At 37.3% G+C, this 21,954-nt stretch overlaps 1 protein-coding gene across 1 annotated transcript in view; it reads right to left on the bottom strand.

The window, feature by feature from the left end:
* The window catches only part of TMC1 (transmembrane channel like 1), a 269,325-nt gene that overhangs the window by 87,055 nt on the left and 160,316 nt on the right, over positions 1-21,954 (bottom strand). The window lies entirely within an intron of this gene.

Raw genomic sequence — 21,954 nt, 5'->3', positions numbered from 1 at the left:
ATCACTAATGATGTTTCTGGGTATTGTGTCCCACCCTTATGTTTTCTATAAACGCTGTGGTTTGTTATTACCCAATTTCGCATAGTGTAGTGATATTTAGAAGCTCATATATCATGCTATAACCGAACTGACTATAATTCAATAATTTGGCATCAAGAATTTTGAAATTCATAAAACCAAGTATACAGAGGAGTTATCACATCGATCTCTATTATAATGAACACAGAACTAGAGAATCAAAAATTATTATTAATAGCAAAATCAAAATTAGCTTATCCAATGTAATAAAGTACCCATTTTTTAAATATTCAATAGTCTGCATACTTAGCAGATAATTTAAAAGACATTCAGTTTGGCTTATTAGAGTTATATCACTTTCTAGATGAGTGGCCAATTATAGAGCAGGACTTTGTTCTACACAGAAGTGTGAAGAAATCGCCATATTTCTGCCAAGGTTTTTAATCTTGAGTGATAATGAACATTAAACTGGCAAAACTTAAGAGAGAAAGAGAAGGAATCAGTGTTACAACCAAATAAAAATCACTACAAAAAATTATAAATCAATAATATCCTATCTACATAGCATTAAAGATGCTTTTGTTAATTATCATAAGTATATACTTTTTCAACAATATAAACAAGTTTCTTTGCCTCTTCAATTGCTAGTAGTTTTCTCTGACTCTAGGTATAGTTTCATACATCTCTTTCAATTATTACCCCACCCCAAACTCAACATATATGTTCTGACTCTAGTTTTTAGACCAAAGTCCAGACTTCATTCTATATTACATAACCTCAAGCACGAATTTATTCTCTTCCCTAGTGTTCTTCCCCTTCCTCCATTCTCTGAGAGATCCCCCCCAAGTTTCATACCAAAGGGGTTCCTGAATCCTAGTTACTCCCTACTCCCCATCTCCCACGCTGTCCGCGATAAATGCTGAACTCAACTCGTCAGATATGTTGAAAATAGCTTTAAAACAAAACCAGAGACCATGGGGTTGGCTAAGAATAATTGTTTGGCAAGAAGAGATTCTTGATTCCCCAAATCTGATGCTCATAGAATGTAAGGAAGCACCCTGGCTGCATGCAGACCTTGAAGAAAGGACACTGGGTTGGAAGAGATCAGCGACTCAGTGAGAGAACATGCTCTAATACTATTTTCAGAGCTGACCTTTGCAACGAGTTGGCATGATTTCAGAATGGAAGATCTGCAATCACCTAATCCATCCTCCCTGATAACATATTTCTTAACCAGAAGACATCTTTCAATGTGCAATCACAAACAAGGCACAAAAAAAATCCAATACGGATGTGAACACTTATCAACACATAACACACTAAAGTACCCATGGCAGAGATCAGAATAAAAGAACATAAGAACAGTCTTTGGAAACCTAAAAAACAAGAAAAACTCTTTATATTTTTTTCTGTAGTCAATCTATTTTCTTACTCATTTGTATTTATCTGGATAATTTAAAGAGAATTTTCTCCATGGCTAAAAGGAAATAGGTTTTGTGGATAAACACTGAATATCTATTGGCCTTAAACCATCCAAATGTCTGACTGAAAAATGTGTGTCATCCCCTTGAACTGCATTCAACAGAAGCCACCTGCCAAGGTTGTAATCCGGTCTCCTGGTCTCAGAGCTCAAGCAAACCCTGGTACAATATGCACAGCTCTCTGAACTGTAACACCAGACCCAGAGATAAATAATTGAGCGAGGTCTATTTAATGACAATAATACCTGGCCTCATTATTCATTTATTAACCTCTTATGTTGGTAATTAGAATAATAAGGTTTCATGGGCTCTCAAGAGTGCTTTCACAGTTAGTTGAAGAAGCACCACTTTGGCCTAACTTACAAAATAGATAATTTGCGCATAACACATGATACAACACTGATTGCCCAGAGGAGTCAGGACAAGCTATGCTGCCTTTGACACGTTCTCAGCTCAGGAAACATCTTCTTCTTGTGAGTTAGGTTAAGTTGACTTTTCTTTCCTCTTGTTTTCAGTTTGATAATATGATTGAGCAACCAATTTAATTGCTCGAGTAAACGAAAGACATTTCAGAACCGGTGTTTAAAGCAACTGTAATCAAAACTTGTACTCATAGGCACTTCCTAGTAAAGGAATCCAGAGAATGAGTTATTTTCATAACAAGCACTTCCATTTACAAATTTTTTAAAAGTTAATCAATAGTCCAGAGAACTCTGACTTTTCCTGAAATATTACTGTAATTGGAAGAGAATTGTAGAGATAAGAAACTACTCTAATGTACAGAGTTTGAAAGTAAAGGCTAGAGGTCTCCTAGGTAAAATAATTCCATAATTAGGCTTGTAGAATTATTTAAAACCATCCCAATACTGGAAGTGAGGACTCAAAATATATGTTTTTCTTTTTTTTGAGTTGGAGTCTCACTCTGTCCCCCAGGCTGGAGTGTGGTGGCCACCCCAGCATCAACCTGCTGGGCTCTGGAGATCCTTCCACCTCAGCCTTCCAGGTAGCTGGAACTACCACGCCCGGCTAATTTTTTGATTTACTGTAAAGACAAGATCTCACCAAGTTGCCCGGGCTAGTCTTGAACCCATGGGCTCAGGCAATCCACTCACCTCAGCCTCCCAAAGTGCTGGGATTACGGCTGAGTCATGGAGCCTGGTCAATACAGGTTTTTCTAAAGGAGATGCTGATGGCAGCAGCTGGAAGGGTTTAGATGCTCAGTTGCTTCATCTATCAAATGGAGATACAAATAGGAGCTACTTAGTACAATTGTCATGTACATCATAGGAAATAGCATGTGTAATGTGTTTAACTAAGTCCATGACAAACAGCAAGAACACAATAAATAGTAACTATTACGGCAGTCCCCCCCTCCCCATCCACGGTTTTGCTTTCCATGATTTCAGTTACCTGTGGTCAACTGCAGTCCAAAAACATTAAATGGAAAATTCCAGAAATAGGCAATTCTTAAATTTTAAATTGTGCACTGTTCTGAGTAATGTGATAAAATCTCACGTCATACTGCACCATCCAGCTGGGGATGGGAGTCCTCCTTTTGTCTAGCACCTCCACACTATCTGCATTACCCACCCACTAGTCACTTAGCGACCCTCTCGGTTATCAGACTGACAGTGCTTGTGTTCAAATAATCCTTATTTTGCTAAATAATAGCCCCAAACTGCAAGCATAGTGATGTTGGCAGTTCGGATATGCCAAAAGGAAGCTATGAAGTGCTCCTTTTAAGTGAAAAGGTGAAAGTTCTCAGCCTAATTAAGGACAGAAAAAAAATTGTATGCTGAGGTTGCTAAGATCTACAGTAAGATCGAATCTTCTATTACCAAAATTGTGAATAAGTAAAAAAGAAATTTGTGCTAGTTTTGCTGTGGCACCCCAAAATGCAAAAGTTATGGTCCTAGTATGTGATAAGTACTTAGTAAAATTGAAAAAGGATGGACAGAAACGTGTTCCAAATGATCAGATTTGATACTATACTGGGTCTCAGGAGTCCATTGGGGATTTTGGAACATACTCTCCTAGATAAGGAGAGACTGTTGTATTAGCAGCAATAGTACTAATAGGGCTGACTTCAATTTTTATGCTTAGTCTCCAAAGTTCAGAAAGGACTAGATGCTTCCATACAAAGCCCCAACTTATTTGCCCTCAAGCTGTCACCCCAATGAGAATGGGAATTGTTCTAGTTACCAAATGAGCCAGAGAGGATCCAACCCCGCATTTGAGAGCTGAGGAGAGGGCCCAGGTGTTGGGCTTCAGTATTCCCAGTTATGACATAGCCTGGGAGGAGGCAGCTGGGAATTCTAGTCTGAGTTCTGTTCCAGCTATTTCTGCCATGCTGTGTTGCTGCAGAGCTCAGACCAGAGGACAGCTGGGGAGTCTGAGATAAGAGGTAAAAGAGCTATAATTCCACGATGGGAGGCCGAGGTAAGAGGATTGCCTGAGCCCACGGGTTCAAGACCAGCCTGGGTAACTTGGTGAGACCTCATCTCTACAATAAATCAAAAAATTAGCCAGGCATGGTGGTGTATGCCTGTAGTTCCAGCTACTTGGAAGGCTGAGGTGGAAGGATTGCCTGAACCCAGCAGATGGAGGCTGAGGTGGTCACGAGCATGCCACTGCACTCCAACCTGGGCGACAGAGTGAAAGATTCTAACTCAAAAAAAAAGAAGCAAAAGAAGATTTTAATGTCTCTCTCCTTCCTCTCCCTCCTTCCCTCCCTCCTCTCTCCCTCTCACTCTCTTGCTCTCGCTCTCTCCACCCACAATGCAATCTGAGGATATCATTTCCCCAATTGTGTTTGCCTTCAAAACGCTGCACATGTTCTCTGTCTCACTCAATGGTAAAATGCAATACTTGGACTACATTCTGTTAAATTTTGTGATCTCTATCTCATGCCATAATTGGAACATGGGTTTGAATCCTGGCTGTGTCACACACTAGCTGTGTCATCTTGAGAGAATTACTAGGTGCCTTTGATCCAGTTTGCTCACCTGTAAAATGAGATCAGTAGTAGTCACAGCAGTGACAGTTGACATACACTGGATGTTTGCGGTATGTCAGGCACTATTTATGTCCACCATCTCACTTAATCCTCAAAAAATCCTGCAAGGTGGAAGCTATTATTATCCCCATCTCAGAGATGAGGAAACTGAGAATTAGATACGTAAAATAAGTATCCAAAGTTAAACTACAAGTAAGTGACGCGGTTCTACTGTTTTGGGGCTCAGTGTTCAGCTTCCCCAGAATAACATCATTTTCTTTTGACCCCATGGGATTGGAATAAAAGCATACAAAAGTGGAAGCAGCATGAGCAAAACAATACCTACTACACTATAAGTGGCCTTTTTTATTATTATTCAAAGATATATTTTTAATTTTCTTAAGAAATGTTGATAATATAATGTCAAGTAAAACTTCAAAATACAGGGCAACCTCTTTCAGATTCCCCTCCCCGCTATGGGAGCTTTTCTGTCTTCTTAATAAATCCTACTTTAAAAAAAAAAAAACTTCAAAATACAGAACAATTTGTACACCATCCTTATAACTACTCAAAAGTAGTGTACATCATTGGCCAAAAGACTAGGTAATTATGCAAATGATCAGCTTCTCTATTTTCCAAACTCATATTATTGTCATTCAGGTTTTTTTCTCAGCAATAAAAATATAAGGCACTGTGCCATATGCAAAAAGAGAAAAAAAAAATGTGGGCCTATGTCTTTCTATAAGAAATTTACAATTTCATTAAACAGTAAAGATATAGATAAATATTCAGGGCACAATCTAATTAATAAAAAATGAGAGTAGTAAAAGTAAATGCTTCAAGATTGAGATGAGAGAGTGGAATGGTTTGAAGGAACCCTGAACAAAGGGAGAATTCAGTTACCTGGTTAAGGGAGTAGGAAGGACACTTCAGTGCAGGACGTGAGCAAAGGTGAAGTGATGGAAGTATACCCTGGGTCTTCAGGTGGGCAATAAAGAGGACGATTTAAATGCTCTGAAGGAGGGGTTAGCATGTTCTGATGTCAGGTTAAGCAGTGCAGGATTCATTCTGATGTCAATAAGGACCCAGAGTCTTTTTGAGCAGGAAACTGCTGCGTGTAATACAGTATTATAAGAAAAAAGTCTCATTAATGATAAACAAGATAAATTAAAGAAAAACGACATGAGAGGCTGGCTGCAACTCCATTTCTCAGGTGTCCATGTTTTTACACATCCTGTTTCCTGCCTCTTCTTCTCTACCTGTTTCCTTCCTTTTCACTTCAAGAGTTGGGCCCACATTACAGCTCCTCCATGAAACATTTACTGATTCTTCTTCTCCAGCACACCCCTCTACACCCTGGTCCAGGTGACTTAACCTCTGTCTTTTCTGTAGTAGTTACCCAGTGTAGTGTTTTCCTGTCCATTTTCATCATGGCATTAGGATTTCCTGAAGGCAAATTCTATACTTTTTGTTCTAATTTCTGAGTACTTAATATAGCACCTGGCACAGAAGTACACTTAAACAAATGCTGATTGAATGAATGAGCACCAGTAAGAATATCCGATAATAGTTGGGCCATGGTTCCTAAACTGTCTACCCCTCAAGGGATCTTTCAAAAATTCCAAAGCCCAGGTCTTCACACCCCCAGATCACTTAAGTTACAATCTCTAGTGATGGAACAGGGCATCAATAATTTTTAAGCTCCTCAAATGATTCCAATGTGCAAGCAGTTAGGGGCAAAATTTGGAACTGTTGGGGTTCACAAAACAGTATCCCAAAGTGTGGTGCTTTGGCATGCTAAGTATTTTGAACTAAAGGACACTGGAAGGTGTCTGAAGCAGCCTCGGAAGCAAAGTCTCTCTGATCTTCTCCTGTTCTCCTTCCTCTCATCCTTTCTCCCCCAAAGAAAGTTATAGAATCCAGAATTCCTCTTCCCCATGGAAATACTTGGGAGGAACAAGAACTACAACAGAGAAGTCAAGAAGAATCTGAACAGATAGGCCTTGCTGGGTTTTTCCAGTCAGGCTACTACTGTTAGATCATTCCCTTCTTGATCAGTCACATATCTACACGGCTGTCCACTCCTCATCAAATCTAAGCATTAAAATGGGCAGTTTTCCCTTGGGTCTTTGGGTATTAGTTCTGAAAGCCTCCATGCCATGTTAAACTTTGATTAAATTAATATGTCATATTTTTCTCTTGTTAGCCTGTCTTTTGCTAGAGAAGTGCTGGTCATGACCCTTATAATGAGGAGAAAAATATTTATTTTCTGGGACTACTAAATTCAAGAGGTCTTTACATTAGTCAAGCAATTATTGAAAGACTGAGCTAAAAGCTACTATATTATATATATAATTTTTTGCTGTCCCCTTGGATTGGCAGTACTCTAGATATTTTGATGCTTGATCATTGCCTGTGGTGAATAACTTCACTTTTCATGTCCGTAGCTCACCCTTTATCTTACATCCCTAATGGGTAACTGCCTGATTGACCATCTGAAAACAAACAAATAACTAGGAACAAGCAAAAAATTGCACATGCATTCATATAACCTCTTAGCTTTACGTCTGACTTATTTTGGTATAAGTCCTTTTAGATAGTATAACTTCACAGGTTATACATATATGTTAGATGACCAAGACCTCTAAAATTTTTATCAGTAACAAACAGAAGCATGAACTGTGCACAGAAAGTTCTTAAGGAAATTTTTTTCTCTAGTCCCAGTCATACTCACAGAGATGTGATAAAGCCAGTGTTGGTAAATAACTAAAGCAAAGCCTGGGCAGGTCAAAGTTGCATTAAATTCAAAGTTACTATCCACAGAAATTCTTCAAATTTAGGATGACTTCTTTGTTCCCTGTAACTCTAGTACAATATTAATTTTCATGGCTGGCTTAAATGTCAAATAAAGATTCAAGCACATTTTAGTCATACCCTTGAAGTTGGTCAAGAATCTCAGGATAATTGCTGAATAATCACAGGAGAAACAACATAATTGGACTTTAGTGGTCTAAAAAAATTAAAACCTACTAGATCCTCTTTTTACCTGATGATCGAGTCTTTTCCTCACTCTTATTTGTACCTGATTGCTTTAAGATTCAATTTATAGTTTAAACAAAAATCTTTGTATCATAGCAGCAGGGGAGAAGGGAGGGAAGATTGGCAGAGTTTCCCCAGGAGCCAAAAGCTTGAGACGAGTTTTAAAAATTGGTCACAGCACAAACTGTCTTTCCTTCAAAATTTTTAGAGTGTACCATTATTTTTGAAGAGTGTACCATTACCATTTGAAATAATTAGAGAGTAAAAGTTAGCAGATCAAAACCTGACACATAAGGATTATGTACCATATTATGTCAAAATATGACAAAAATATAATAAGGTTTATTCTGAGCTGAAGCCAATTGAGAAGAAGCAGATACAAGGAAAGTTCTCTGCCCACCTCCTATTTACCTAAAAGCAGGAGATAAATTTGTAAAAGTATACCCTCACATCCCCGTCCTCTTACCAAGAAGGACAAAAAATTACTGGAGATTATTCTAAATTTACCAGTCCAGAGAGGGCACCAGAGAAATCTGCTTAAGAACATTTACTAACTAGTCCTTGTCTTCTGTTTGTTCACTCATGCCCCATATATTTGCCTGCCCACAATTTGCCACTCTAGAAACCCAAAGTCCTTTTCCTTTGTCTTGTCACTTCTCTTAAAATGTATTGTTCTTTTGCTAAGATGCTATGAAAATCCAGTTCTAACCACCTCTTTCAGTTATTCACCCCTGAGTGGTCCCATGTATAAGGAAGATACACATGGTAATATACCTTTGTTTGCTCTTCTCTTGTGCATCTTTTGTCAGTGTAAGGTACAGGGCCCCAGTCAATAAACCTAATATGGGTGTGTTGCTCCCCTACACAACGTACAATCAAATCATCGCAATTAATTCTTTCTCCTTGTGAAGTATTTTATAATGGTAACTTTACAAATATTTCTCTGAAGTCTTATTAAGCTCTATGACAAGGACTTTTTGTTTTATTTTTTATTTTTTGTTTTTATCTTTTGTTTTAGTGAATCAAGTGAGCTTGAGATTAGCAATATTAATACCTGAAGGCAGGGATAGTATTATGTGGGATGCAGTGTTCTAAGCCACATCTCTAAAGCACTCAGGTATAAACCAGCCTACTACTATTGCTCTGGTGTTTGAGCAGAAATGAGATTTGGGGAGAATAAGACCTTAAAGTCACAAATGAATCTTAAAGTCAGAATCCCAAGAATAAGAAGAAAAGCTCAATCTAAAACCTTACCTCAACTAATTTCACCACCAAAGGTTTGCAAAATGGTGACATTTCTTCTTCCCCCTTTACTGTGGGAAAAATTTTTCTTAGAAGTAGGTAGAAATAGCACTGAAAATATAAATTGCTAGACATAGCTACATGGCAGACCCGTGCAAAATTCTAGTCAATAAACACATTTATTTTATTTCTATATTTCTTTCATTCTTCCCTAGTCATTTTTTCAACGTTTTTACTGAGTATGTTTTACGTTCTTAACAATGTGTCATATTTGAGAGAAATATGAGGTTTCCTTTCTGCATCTTAAACTTTTTCATAAAAAGTGAGATATACGCCCATAAAAATAGTTACATAACAGTGTAAGGCAGCCACGGCCTTGAAGTGAAAAGGAAGAAATGAGAGTTGGTGAAGACGTTGTTAAAGAGATAAGAGTTCAACTGGATGTTAAAGGGCTAATAGAATTCGGGTAGGCAGAAAAAGGCATTCCAGGCATTGCTTTACAGGAATTTCTCTAACAAAGGAGATATTTTCACCATGAATCATACACACAGTCTCATATTCTTAGATTTACTAACATTCAGCTCTTCACAAGGCCATTTACACGGCTTGGTAGACAGACTGTGCTAATTTTGTTTGCCTCATGTGCATTCTAATCAAACGTGTTCTAATGAATTCTGAAGACTGTGAGTCAGAAGAATTCACAGGGTGCTGCCTTTTAATGAAATGAAGCATTTTGCTTTGAAAGTGTGGGTGAAATGTTTTTGTACAATACCTGTGTGTTCATATTTATACCCTTTTAAATATTTCCAAGCATCATGAAGTATTTGTTCAAAATGTTGTGTGGTGATACTTAAAAGTGCTAAACTAAAATGCTAAACTTTCTGTTGGAACAGTGTGTTCTGTTTTTCGATCTATGCGTGAACAAAAAATTTTAAATGATGACAATTCAGTCAGCCGTGAAAATAATCAGAACGACCTGGTGAATTTGATTGCTTGCCACATGGCAAACTTAGATCTGGAGCACTGTTTTAAGTATTTAAGAAATACAGCTTAGGTGAGGTCACCCATGGAGCACACTATGTTCCTACGTGAATGGGTCTTTCTGCTGAATTGACTTAGAGTGTTAATATTTCACAGTGTCTTCTGTAGCTGTCCTGATTCCTGTGACTAAGGACCGGTCAAGAAAACAATAACAATGAATGCATAAAATGTAAAAATTAACTCATCCAAACAGTCATGTTTCTTTATGTAGATATAAGCACCTTTGTGTGTATACATGTTATGTACACATGCACATTTATAAACATATACACATGTAGGTATGTAGACTCATACATGTATATATGTATGTAGACTCATACATAAATATTGCAAAAGCATCATGAACAGAGCTATGTGAAACAAATGACTCATTATTTTAAAATTTCAAATTTTTATGATTGCAGAACAGAATCTGAGACACATCATATTGAAAACATAAAACTATTTCCCTTTCTTTCTTTCACTCAATTTGTTATAATATTCTAATAGAACGTTCATCAAAAACTTTATTTTAATAAGTGCATTTTAATAAAGCTTAACTAGTTTTATCTTATAGTATGCTCATTTAAACCCCTCAAAATAGTATCCCACTTGCCATTCCTTAGTCATATTCATAAAGACATCCACTGAAATGTCTTAATTATCACATTACAAACTTAATAAAACAAAGGGTTATCTGCACAGTAAATATCCTACCTGAGATCCTCAAAACAGCAAGGATGCATTTTTCTAATTAATCTTATTTTGTGCTTATTAGGTGAACATTTGATTTCCTTTTACTGTTAATGTATTCTGTCAACTGTATTTAAAAGCATTTCCAGATAATTTTATGATAACGTATTTCTCTTTTTAATCACTTTTCAAATAACACAGTATGAAACAATAAAAGTTGTGAAAATTACCTGTTACTGGTAGAAAAAGTTCTAAAGAGTTTAAGTTTTATAAATCTTTATTTATCAAAAATTGTTGGGGGAGTAGGATGCTCTGACAAGCTGAGAAAATTGATTCAGTGGGTCTTAAAATATAATTTATTGATTTACCATAGGAAATAGGGTACAATGAAATGCAATTGAGAGGATGATAGTAGCCACACTCTATCTGGAAGAAAACTTTATAAATTTCTTATGCTTAGTATTTGTTATTTATTATTATTATTTTATACTATACTAGTAAAAAAAATCCTTTTTAAAGTTTAGGGTTGGCTATGCTTTGAGTATATTTCCTAAAGTTTATGTGTCAGAAACCTAATTATCATTGTAACAATATTAAGAGGTGGAACTTTTAAAAAATGATTAGGCTGTGAGGGGTCCATCCTCATGAGTGTATTAATGCTATTATCATGAAGTTATCATGAAATGAACTCCTGATAAAAGGGTAAGTGCTGTCCATTTCTTTTGGTCTCTCATCTCTAGAACAATGAGCCAAATAAATCTCTTTTTAAAAATGTATTACCCAGTCTGTTGTATTCTGTTATATCAGCAGAAAACTGACGAAGACAAGGTTATTTAAATTCTGAATGATTAAATATTTGTGGAATTTAATGAATAAGATTGATTGCCAAGAATATTGGAAAACATGTTTGACTATTATCATTTTAAACCAATCTTTCCAATGATTAATATCCTTCCACCAACCATCTGGGAGAACCTCAAGCTGATTTAACTAGGCTATGTGCTTGAGATTTTGAGGCAGTTACCAGAGTAATAAATGCCTCTATAGCTTTCTGAAAGAAATCAAAACAGTGGCCTGTGGGCTGTTTGAAAAGGTTGCCAAGTCAAGGTGAACACAAGACTATCTCCTGATAACTATGATAAAATAGTACAAGTGCAGCTAAGAAAAATTAAACAAATAATTTTTGGTAGACAAAAGTATATTTGTCTCATGTTTCACAGCTGATTTCCTTAACAATGAAAAGTTTTCAAAACATGGAAATCTCAAGGAAAACAATTTTTACATTTGGTTGTTTTCAGTATCCTTAAAGGAAGAATTTCAAAATATTGTTTGGAATGTATTAAAGTTACCCACAGTAATTGGCTAAGCACTCATAATCATACAGCAAATATCAATAAGCTAAATCTTGAGACAGAAAATTGTCAGGGATATTGTTCTTATTTAATAGAAATACATAAGATGCAAGCTAGTTACTAGTTGGAAAAACTTATTAAAATACAATAAAAATGAGGAGATAGGCAATGTGGCAAGTGAACTCCAATGTGAACGGTAAGAGATTTCTGATCTCAATCAATAATTAATTCTCTTGAATAAAAACTTTTCTTCTTTCAGACAAATCTTAAAAAGAGAGAAATGAGCCAAAGAGGAAGAGGAGACGGGAAGACAGACAGAACCTATGAAGATTCAGCTGGAAATTCTAAAATATAAAATGAAAGATATTTAACAGGGTATTAAGATTAAAAAACAAACCAAAAAAAACCTGTGATAAGAAGTTATTAATATATTTTGGGACTTTATCTTAAGTCTTGAAATTATGAAATAATGTTTGCCTTTCTCACAGGCAGCTCTAATTAAGCATTTCATAGTTGATTCTAGATTAAATAACAAATGTTTCTTTTACTTTAACCTCTGCTCTCAGTTTTTCCAGATTAGTTTTATTCTGACTTAAGCTTACTTCATTATTAGATTCCCAGAAAGGGATGCTGAAGCTGACTTATGCTGGCTCATACAAGCCACTGATGATGAATTTTGCTAGCTGGCTCTTAACTGTTGGTAGCTTGAAATTGGCCATAGTGGAACTATTTACACCAGGGAAATTGGCAAACACTTCAAATCAGGGCTTTTTACCAGCACATTTCTGCCCTTTACTTATCTATTATTCAGGCCCAGTCATTTAAATTGTTCTCTTGCCTTGGTAATGAATGTCCAACAAAAAAAGAAACCACCATTAACACTGTAACCCATACAGGAAATAGCAATTGCGTGTTTATTAGGAACAGAGCACCATGTTAGTGCCTAAGAAAATAAAGAGCTAGAAAATACCTTTTATGTCCAGAAGAGCTCAAAATTTGTTCTGAAAGGAAAGAGATTTACATACAATTTTTTTCTATAGGAGATGGCAGAGGAAAAAAACCTTAAAGGGGAGATAAATTCAGTCCTGGAAAAAGCATAGGACCCAGAAAAATGAAGAGGATACCGCAATAAAGTGATAAAATATAGCTGGCATGTCGAGAGAAGATTAAACTCATTACACTGGAAAACATGGTTTAAACAAGAAGTAGAGTGGCTCAGTAAAAAAAGCATGAGGTTTTGGAGATGGGGAAATCTGAACTTTAATCTTCAGCCTCAGTCATTAGCTGTGTGAGGCTACTTTAGCTCTGTCAATCTCAACGTTCTCATCTGTAAAATGGGGATAACTTTGTTTTCAAAGTTCTTAGAAGGAGTAAATGAGTTATTATATGCAACATCTCCTAGTACAGGATAAGATACATAGTAGAAACTCAGAAAAATTTAGTATGGTTTTGTCCATCTCCAAAACCTCATGGTCATCATCAATAACTAATGAGAGGTCAGTTTGGAAAAGGAACTGGAATTCAGATTGTGGATCTAATTGTTTTTTTAAGTAAAAACTTCTAACCTTAGTTAATGACTGGGGAAACATTGAAGGCTTTGAACGTGGAGACGACATGTTCAACCGGAATTTAGAAAGAACATCATGGCTATAGTGCGTGAACAGTGTCTTGGAGTTATATAGCCTTGAGTTCTGTAATATGAGTTTGCTAAATTATTATAAACCATTGAATTCTGCCATTGGAACAGATGGAATTCATTAGAAATGTTCAGTATAGATAATAAATGAGTTCTTGGCTTATAAAATTTAGGTGAAATTCATAGGCAGGGGCAATCTCATAGGCCTATGACCTGTGCTGTCACACAGGGTCCCGCACTCAGATGGGCTTGGTTTAATGCTCTGCCACTGTCATTGTTAGGGATAAATTATAATTCTCCTCAATCCTTGTTAAGTCTGTGACTGGGAAAGACTCCTGTAACAAAAGACAGATTAACAAGAAAAAACAAGTAAGTTTATTAACATGTGTGAGAGAAAAGGAACTCAAGGCAGTGTGGCTTAGAGTTCCAGCTTACAGAAAATTTTCAACAAAAAGCAATACATTTTAGAGAAGTGACAAGACAAAGAGGAAAGTGGTCCCAGGCTTTCAAAGGCAGGAAAATTGTGAAGAAAAAGTGAAGTCTGTTTCCAAATTTTCCTGGTACCATCTCTGAGCTGGTAAAGGTTTTAAAACAGAATTTATATCTTGTCTTTAGGCAGGAAAGAGGGAGGGGAAGGTAGAAAATGTAGAAAGACCTTTCGTGTCCTGCTTTTAGGAAATTGAAGAGCCGGAGAGTCGTTTTTTTTTTTTGTTTTTTTTTTTTTACCTGTTCCTTAATTGCCTTTAGCTCAAAAATATTTATGTCAAAGAGGCATATTTAGAGGTGACACATTCTGGTTTCTTTCACCATTTTAAATTTCTTAATAATAAAAGTTCTCAATTACTTTTGAAAAGGGGGGTCCCACATTTACATTTTGCACTAAGTCCTGCAAATTATGTAGCCATTCCTGCACATGGGATGTGTTAAATATAGCTAGTAAGCAGACATGCAGCATATGATGCATTGACATAACCGATGTGTTCAATACAGATAATAGGTAAGTTAGTACCTGCAATATCTGCTAAAGAAAGACAGAAAATAAAAAGTATGATGAACAGTAAGTATACAACAGTTAGAAGGAGATGAAAAGATCAAATCATTATCCTGACACTTTGGAACTGAGATACCTGACACTGCTACCTTGACCCTCATTGGTGTCATCTAGTTTGGTTTTGTTATTTTTCATAAGTGCTCTGCCCAAGACATGCAGACACAATCCATGGCATTTCAATAGCTTAGTCAGCAAGGTAACGCCATGATCAGGTATACTTGTTCTGGGCCACTCCAATAGAGCATAATTGGCCTGTAATTGGTTCAAGATGTCTTCATTCTCTGGGCCCCTTTGGGAACTCGGTCCTCTTAGCCACACCATCAGCAAGATGTGACAGACAAAGGATAGGAACACTGAAAAACCTAGGACACAGAAGTATGATCTCTGGGACCCTGATCCGACTCCATTGACATTATCCTGTATCTAAGTGTATCCCATTTCTTTCACCTCACTTCTCACTGTGCTTTAAATAAACTTAACAAACCATGCGATTTGAGCATTCTAATTTATTACATGAACTTTTCAGTCCTGTGACTTCTGGGAAAGCCTGCCTGGTATTCTACTTAGAGATCCCCATTGTATCAACAGGATTTTCCACACAAATTCAAATCATAACTCTGTCACTTATTGGTTTTCTGACATAAACAATTACTTATCTTCTCAGAACATGGTTCCTTATACATAAAGTAAAAATAATAAAATCTACTTTAAAGAATGGATGAGAGATAAATTATGATAGTAAAATAATAGCGAAAATGCATAAAATGATTTCTATGTGCCAGGCACTATTTGATGTCTTTAACTTATTTAATCCTCTCAATAACTCTATGAAGTAGTACTACTTTTATCTCCACAGTGAGGATACTCAAGAATGTAGAGGTTGAGAAACTGTCCCACACCATAACGCTTGACACCAGTACAGACTTAGTAAATAGTAGAAAATCGGATGTGAGTGTTACATTTTGATTGACAAAAATTCGGTTGTACAGATTGCCCATAGATTCTTCATTCTTCAGATTTAAATCACTATACCCAAAACACCTGTGAGGTACAAAAATTGAAGGCCTATGATCTGGCTGAGTTATTGGTTAAAAATAATCCAAAATGGTTAAAATGTGTGTTGGTTGCTGTGTTCACATGCATAGACGTCCTCTTATGTGGAATCTCTCATTTCTTCACAATGACAAATGAAGGAAAGACCTTTGTAAACTAAAGTATAAACCATAATTCTTGCCTGTGAAAATCTTACGCTTCAAGAAAACTGGAAAAAAAGAAGTGAGTACAGGAGCCATAGAAATGATTTTCCTAGATGGTTCCATTAGAGAAAATCAACCATCATCTGATTTGGCTTTCCTAGAAATGTATTAATTCTACCAACCAAAATATAAAACAAAATAAAATAACAGACAAAAAGAAGTCTGGAAGGATGAAGGGAGATTGGAATGTTACCTTAATGGCTAGCTGACAGTTTCAAGAACCTGTTAAAGTGTAAATGAAATCCCAAAAATAACTCTCCTGGTTTTACTGAGTATCTCATTAATAAATCACCAGACCTACTCACCCAATGGACAATTCCCAGAAACATTGGATCAGAGTGATACAAAGCTCAGAAATTAAAGTCATCGGTATAATAGCTAAATATACATTTTTATCAAAACAAATAATTTTAAAATGGTGTCTATCCAAGAGCCAATTTCTTGAAAAAATATACGTAAGTATTTCTGTATCCTAATTTGTAGACTCATGAAATGTTAGACTGTCCCTTCTTCAAAATAGGCTTCTTTAAATATCCAACTAAGTGGATTTTTAAGAATTTTTTTATTTTAATAGTCACAGAAGCATTCTTTCTTCAAATGGATGCTTTATATGGAAGTACTTTGTGTAGAAGAGAGAGACCGTAGGTTTGTTCTTAAAGCTGGCATTGTGACACAGGAGCTATCCCTGCTAGCTCTCCCTCCCTTGCCCTGATTTGATTTCACGAAACTACTTGACTTCTGAAGATAGCAGTTTGAAAACCATAGGCCAAAAGCCGATCTGTTTGTTTTATAAGTAAATACACTGAGGCTCAAAGACAAGAACTTAGAGGCAGGGTTTAGATGAAAGTCCAAGTCTCTTAGTTTTCCGTCCAAAATCTATTGTACCATTAACAAATGTGGTTGCTTATTTACATTTAGTCATGAGCACTTTTCATCTACCACATATAACGGTCTGATATAGTTAAAGGCTTAGGCTTCAAAATGAGTAATAAGTAGACCTGCTATTTTCCACCTGGTATGTGCTGCTACCTTTTAAAGGTAGGAAAGATCTAGTTATCCAACTTCTGAATTAAACCCACAAACAACTTAAAAGACAGAATACTTAACAGTCTAACTGATGGATATCTAAGTTAGGTAATTTATCAAAAATAGAATTGACTTTCAAATAATTGGAAAATATACCACTGTTTCCCTGTCTCCTCCCCCCACGCATATTCTCACTCATTCAATAAATTATACACAATGTAGACTGTCCTTCTTAATGAATTTTACTGTTTCTTAAAATTAAAAATAGTGGCTTTCAATTCTGGGCTTATGTCAGTGATTTTTAGAGTAAAAAATATAAAAATATATATTCCTGGTCTGGACCAAACACACCTGCCCCACCATCCGGAGATTATTATTCAATAGGATTAAGGCTAAACTGTACAAATATGCAGTAAAGCATACAATAGAAACCACTGTTTCACAAAACAGTGGAAAGGAGATGACTTCCTTTTGACCCTATAAAACCCATTTCACTAGCTTGAAAATGCTGCATTCCAGTTTCTGAGCCACATTGGAGATTTCATATAGATTCAAGACCAATTTCTAGAGCCTCTTGACTATATAGCCACTGTTTATATGAACTGTCTTTTGATCCTGAGCCCTAGTGGTAAATGTTCTTTAAAAATGTAAGAACCATCTAAAGAGGACTGGATTTTTAAAATGGAATATTATGCAGCCATTAAGAAGGACAAAATTATGAACTTCACAGCAACTTGGATGGACTTAGAGTCTATAATATTGAGTGATCTATCACAGAAACAAAGAACTGAGTATCACATGTTCTCACTCATAAGTGGACCTTGAACAATTATTGTAATGCTATAAGAAAAGGATTGGCAGTAGTGGGAAATTGCCAGGTGGGGGGGTGAAGGATTGTCAGTAGTGGGATTCTACTAGGGGAAAGGGGGCACACCTCATCAGGGGTACCTGCTTAATGAACATTTGTATACTTAACCCTGAATTGTACCCCCACATCTTTAAAATTAAAAATGAAAAAAAAATAAAAATGTAAGAGCTGCCAGGCACAATGGCTTACTCCTATAATCCCAGCACTATGGGAGGCTGAGGCAGGAGGATTGCTTGAGCTAAAGTTTGAGACCAGCTTGGGCCACATCATTAAAAAAAATGTGAGAACTATTCCTGAGTCTCCCACAACATCCTCAGAACCATAGGCCACTATTTTCGAGGCTTTACTCTAAAATGTATCCTAAAGCCCTGACCCTCTCTAAACCCTGTTCTAGAAGCTTCGCAAGTTTTTCCGAGTCGAGAACCATAAGGTTGTGGCCTTGGAACCCAAACACAGATCCAAACCTATGATCAAAACATCTTTTCCGGTTATATTGAGTCTAGTATCTTGGGTTTCATAGACTTAGCCAGGAGCAATGACTAGAGGCTAATTCTGGGACTAACATAATCCTTAGAAACACTCTTAGAGTTCGATGTCTCTGAAAGAAATAAAGGGTGGAGGGAAAGCTGCCTGACTCCCATGCATTGGTAACATTGGAATAGAGAAATATTTACCTCTATGTACTATAGTGTACTGACCAGTTGTTCTAATAATGTAGTTGGAGTCTGTGGGAGAAAAACTCAAAACAGCATTCAAAAACCTACAAAGGGAGTCAAGTCAGACACACCAGTATGAGTAATCACAGACGCTGAAACCAAGAGAATTAGGCTAGCCATGACCACTGGCACCAGCTGGAACCCACAGGTGCAGCCACAAAGCAGAAACCACTTCTGGATGTGGAAAATCATCACAAGATGGTGAGCCTTCCTGACAAGTGAGAAACCACAGTTGTTTCTTCTCTGAGTCTGCATTTGTGCTTCCATTCCGTGAGCTGACTTTGGCTTTGTAGGTCTGAATCACTGTCTTGGTAACACGCCCAGCTTGCCCTCCAGCTGTACTGGTAAGTGGCAGCACATTCGAATGCCTGCAAGGTCCTGCCAAGCAGCATAAACAAGCAATGTAGACTGTTTTGGAAATTGTGCAAACTAAGAGGGCAGTTGCTTAGTCCCAGCTGTTACTGTTATGTAGGAATATGAGACTAAACCTTTCACTTGTCCATGAGAAGCTGAACATCTGGATTATTTTAATGTAAAATCCTCCACTCTTAAAAGAATGACGAAAATATTATTATTATAAACTGTATAAGATGGTTAAAATGGTAAGTTTTGGTAAAAATATTTGATCACAGAAAAAATAAAAGAGGGCCGGGCTCAGTGGCTCATACCCATAATCCCAGCACTTTGAGAAGATAAAGCAAGAGGAATACTTGGGCCCAGGAGTTTGAGACCAGCCTAGGCAAATAGTGAGACCTCATCTCTACACACAAAAAGTCAAACAATTAGCTGGGCATGTGCCTGTAGTCCCCGTTACTTAGGAGACAAAGGTGGGAGGATTGCCTTGAGCCCAGAAATTTGAGGCTGTGTGATGAACTGTGATGGTGCCACTGTACTCCAGCTTGGGTAACAGGGTGAGACCCTGACTCAAACCAACCAACCAACCAACCAACCAACCAACCAACCAACCAAGAATTAAAAAAAGAAAAAGAAACAAAACACATAGGTCAAATAAAAAACTACCTACACTCTAGATTCAGTTGTAGACTCCCCGTTTTCCATCTCTGGCCTGGTATTGCTCTTCTTTCCAATGCTAGTGTCTATCTCTCCCCATTTCTAAAAACTTTAGTTCTTGGACTCCAGATCAAGGCCTCAAGTTTTAGAATCTGCCACAAGACTACCCTGAGGGTACATTTTAAAAGATCTAAGAATGATCTGAGCCAGGCTCGGTGGCTCAGCCTGTAATCCCGCGCCTTTCGGAGGCTGAGGTGAGTGGATTGCCTGAGCCTGCGGGTTCGAGACCCGCCTGGGCAGGTGAGACCTCATCTCTACAATAAATCAAAAAATTAGCCAGGCATGGTAGCACATGCCTGTAATTCCAGCTACTCGGAAGGCTGAGGCGGAAGGATCGCCGGAGCCCAGGAGGTCGAGGCTGCGGTGGCCGGGAGCGGCCACTGCACTCCAGTCTGGGCAACAGGGTGAGACTCTAACTCAAAAAGAATGGTCTGGCCCTGAATTCTGCCAAATTACTAAATGCCCTACTTCCTTTTGTTGGAGCCTCAAAATCGGATTGCTTATCCAAACTACTACCAATGTGTCACCATCACACAAGACTCCTGAGGTTTGTCTATGGCTGGATTTGCTCTTACCCAGTCCACCAGGTCCCAAACTCCATCCCTCTCTCCTGTCACCCTTCAGGGAATCAGGCATTATCGAATTTGTTCTGAACTGAAACAATTACAACTTGAGTTTCCCAGTTATGTTGTGTTCCAGTACCACACTAAGTGTTTTATATAAGTTGTCTCACTTTGTAATCCCAATATCCCTGCCACTAAGGCATAATTTCATAAGCAACCTGAGGTTAAAAGTACTACATAACTCGCTCATATTTGCACAGCTATTAAACATAAGATCTGAGATTCTAACTCAAGTCTGAAGTCCATACCTACTCCATTTTAATGCGTGACAGATGCAGGCAAGGGAGAGTGGGTATTTCTCCACCTCCTTGCAGTTAAAAAACGCATGCCTTGAGATTTTTATTCAATTCTAAGTTTTGGAAGCTCAAAAAAATCACTTTCCAATTTTACAGCTTTCTATATACAGTCATCTGTGGTTCCCTAGTTTGGGGATTTCATGGACCATTAATAGTACTTCAAAATAGGCCAGTCACAGTGTCCCACACCTGTTGTCTCAGTACTTTGAGAGGACTAGGCAGGAGGATTGCTTGAGTTCAGGAGTTCAAGATCAACCTAAGCAATATAGCAAGACCTCATCTCTACACAAAATCTTAAAAATTATCCAGACATGGTGATGTGTACCTATAGTCCCAGCTACTCAGGAGGCTGAGGTGGAAGGGTTGCCTGAGCTCAAAAGGTTGAGACTGAGGTGATCCATGATCGTGCCACTTCACTCCAGCCTGGGTGACAGAATGAAAGCCCACCTCAAAAAAAAGAAAAAAATTCCAAATATTTTGGGGGGGACCAGCATAGCGTTACCCAAATTCCATTTTGCCAAGTAAGAATATTTTTAAAACCTATAATTTAGCATCATCACTTCATTAAACAAAAACTGTTTTAACATATATAAACATGCACATGCACACACATACACACACAGACTGGTAGCTCTGTGGAACTTAGGATGCTGCTTGTCTTTGCCTTCATTCACGGTGGGTGCAAACATGTGCGTGTCCAGGGAGATCCCACACTACAATTTTGTGGTGTTGCAAAAGTTTGCAGGGAAAACCATTCTTTGAAGCATAGAAAATCTTACTCAACAAAACAAAACAAAAATGTTACAAATGATGACTAGGTTCCAAGCACATAGGAAAGATATAGAATATCTTCCTTTATCTTGGATGAAGTAACTGAGGCATCGGGAGGTTGAGTTTTTTTGTTTTTTGTTTTTTTTAAAATAACTCACATCTTTTGCAGGACCGAGGTTAGAAGTGAGTTGTCCTGATAGTTATTTTAGTTCTTTTTTCTTCATCAGAGACAATTATGCTATACTACCATTGATACAGCATTGTTAGTTAAATAGGCTCACTGGGGAATCATTTTGGATACTTACCATTATTTATAAAAATGGTTTGTAAAAAAACGCAATCTGTGACAAAACTGAGAGATGCAAATGTGGCTGTGATCACAAACACATTCCCTTTTTCATGTCATCTTCTCCTCCAATCACCAGGGCAGGAAAACATAGTGAATCTGTTCCCATCCCCCTGAATGGGATAATCCTTTGACTTTGCATACAAGGAGTTTATAAATCAGTGTGCTCTGACTGCATTTGCACCCACATCAACAGTCACATAAGGCTGAAACTGGGTCACTGGCATGTTCAGGGAATAGCTATTAGCATAACCTTTAATTGGAATCCTATCTACTGTTCTGTTGGCTTAGCATCCTCCCTGCACTTTAATGTGAGCTGTCACATGAAAAGATCATTTGAGACGGGGACCCTGCAGAGAAACAAGAGTGTACAATCTACACAGACCTGTAAAATTTAAATATATTCTCTCAGAGAGATGGTAATGAATGTATTAAACTAAGAAAACTCCTGTTT

This window comes from Carlito syrichta, unplaced genomic scaffold, assembly GCF_000164805.1.
Source record: "Carlito syrichta isolate Samal-C Ts95f unplaced genomic scaffold, Tarsius_syrichta-2.0.1 Scaffold312501, whole genome shotgun sequence".
Taxonomy (NCBI): Eukaryota; Metazoa; Chordata; class Mammalia; order Primates; family Tarsiidae; genus Carlito; species Carlito syrichta.
This window is presented reverse-complemented; position numbering and strand designations above follow the sequence as displayed.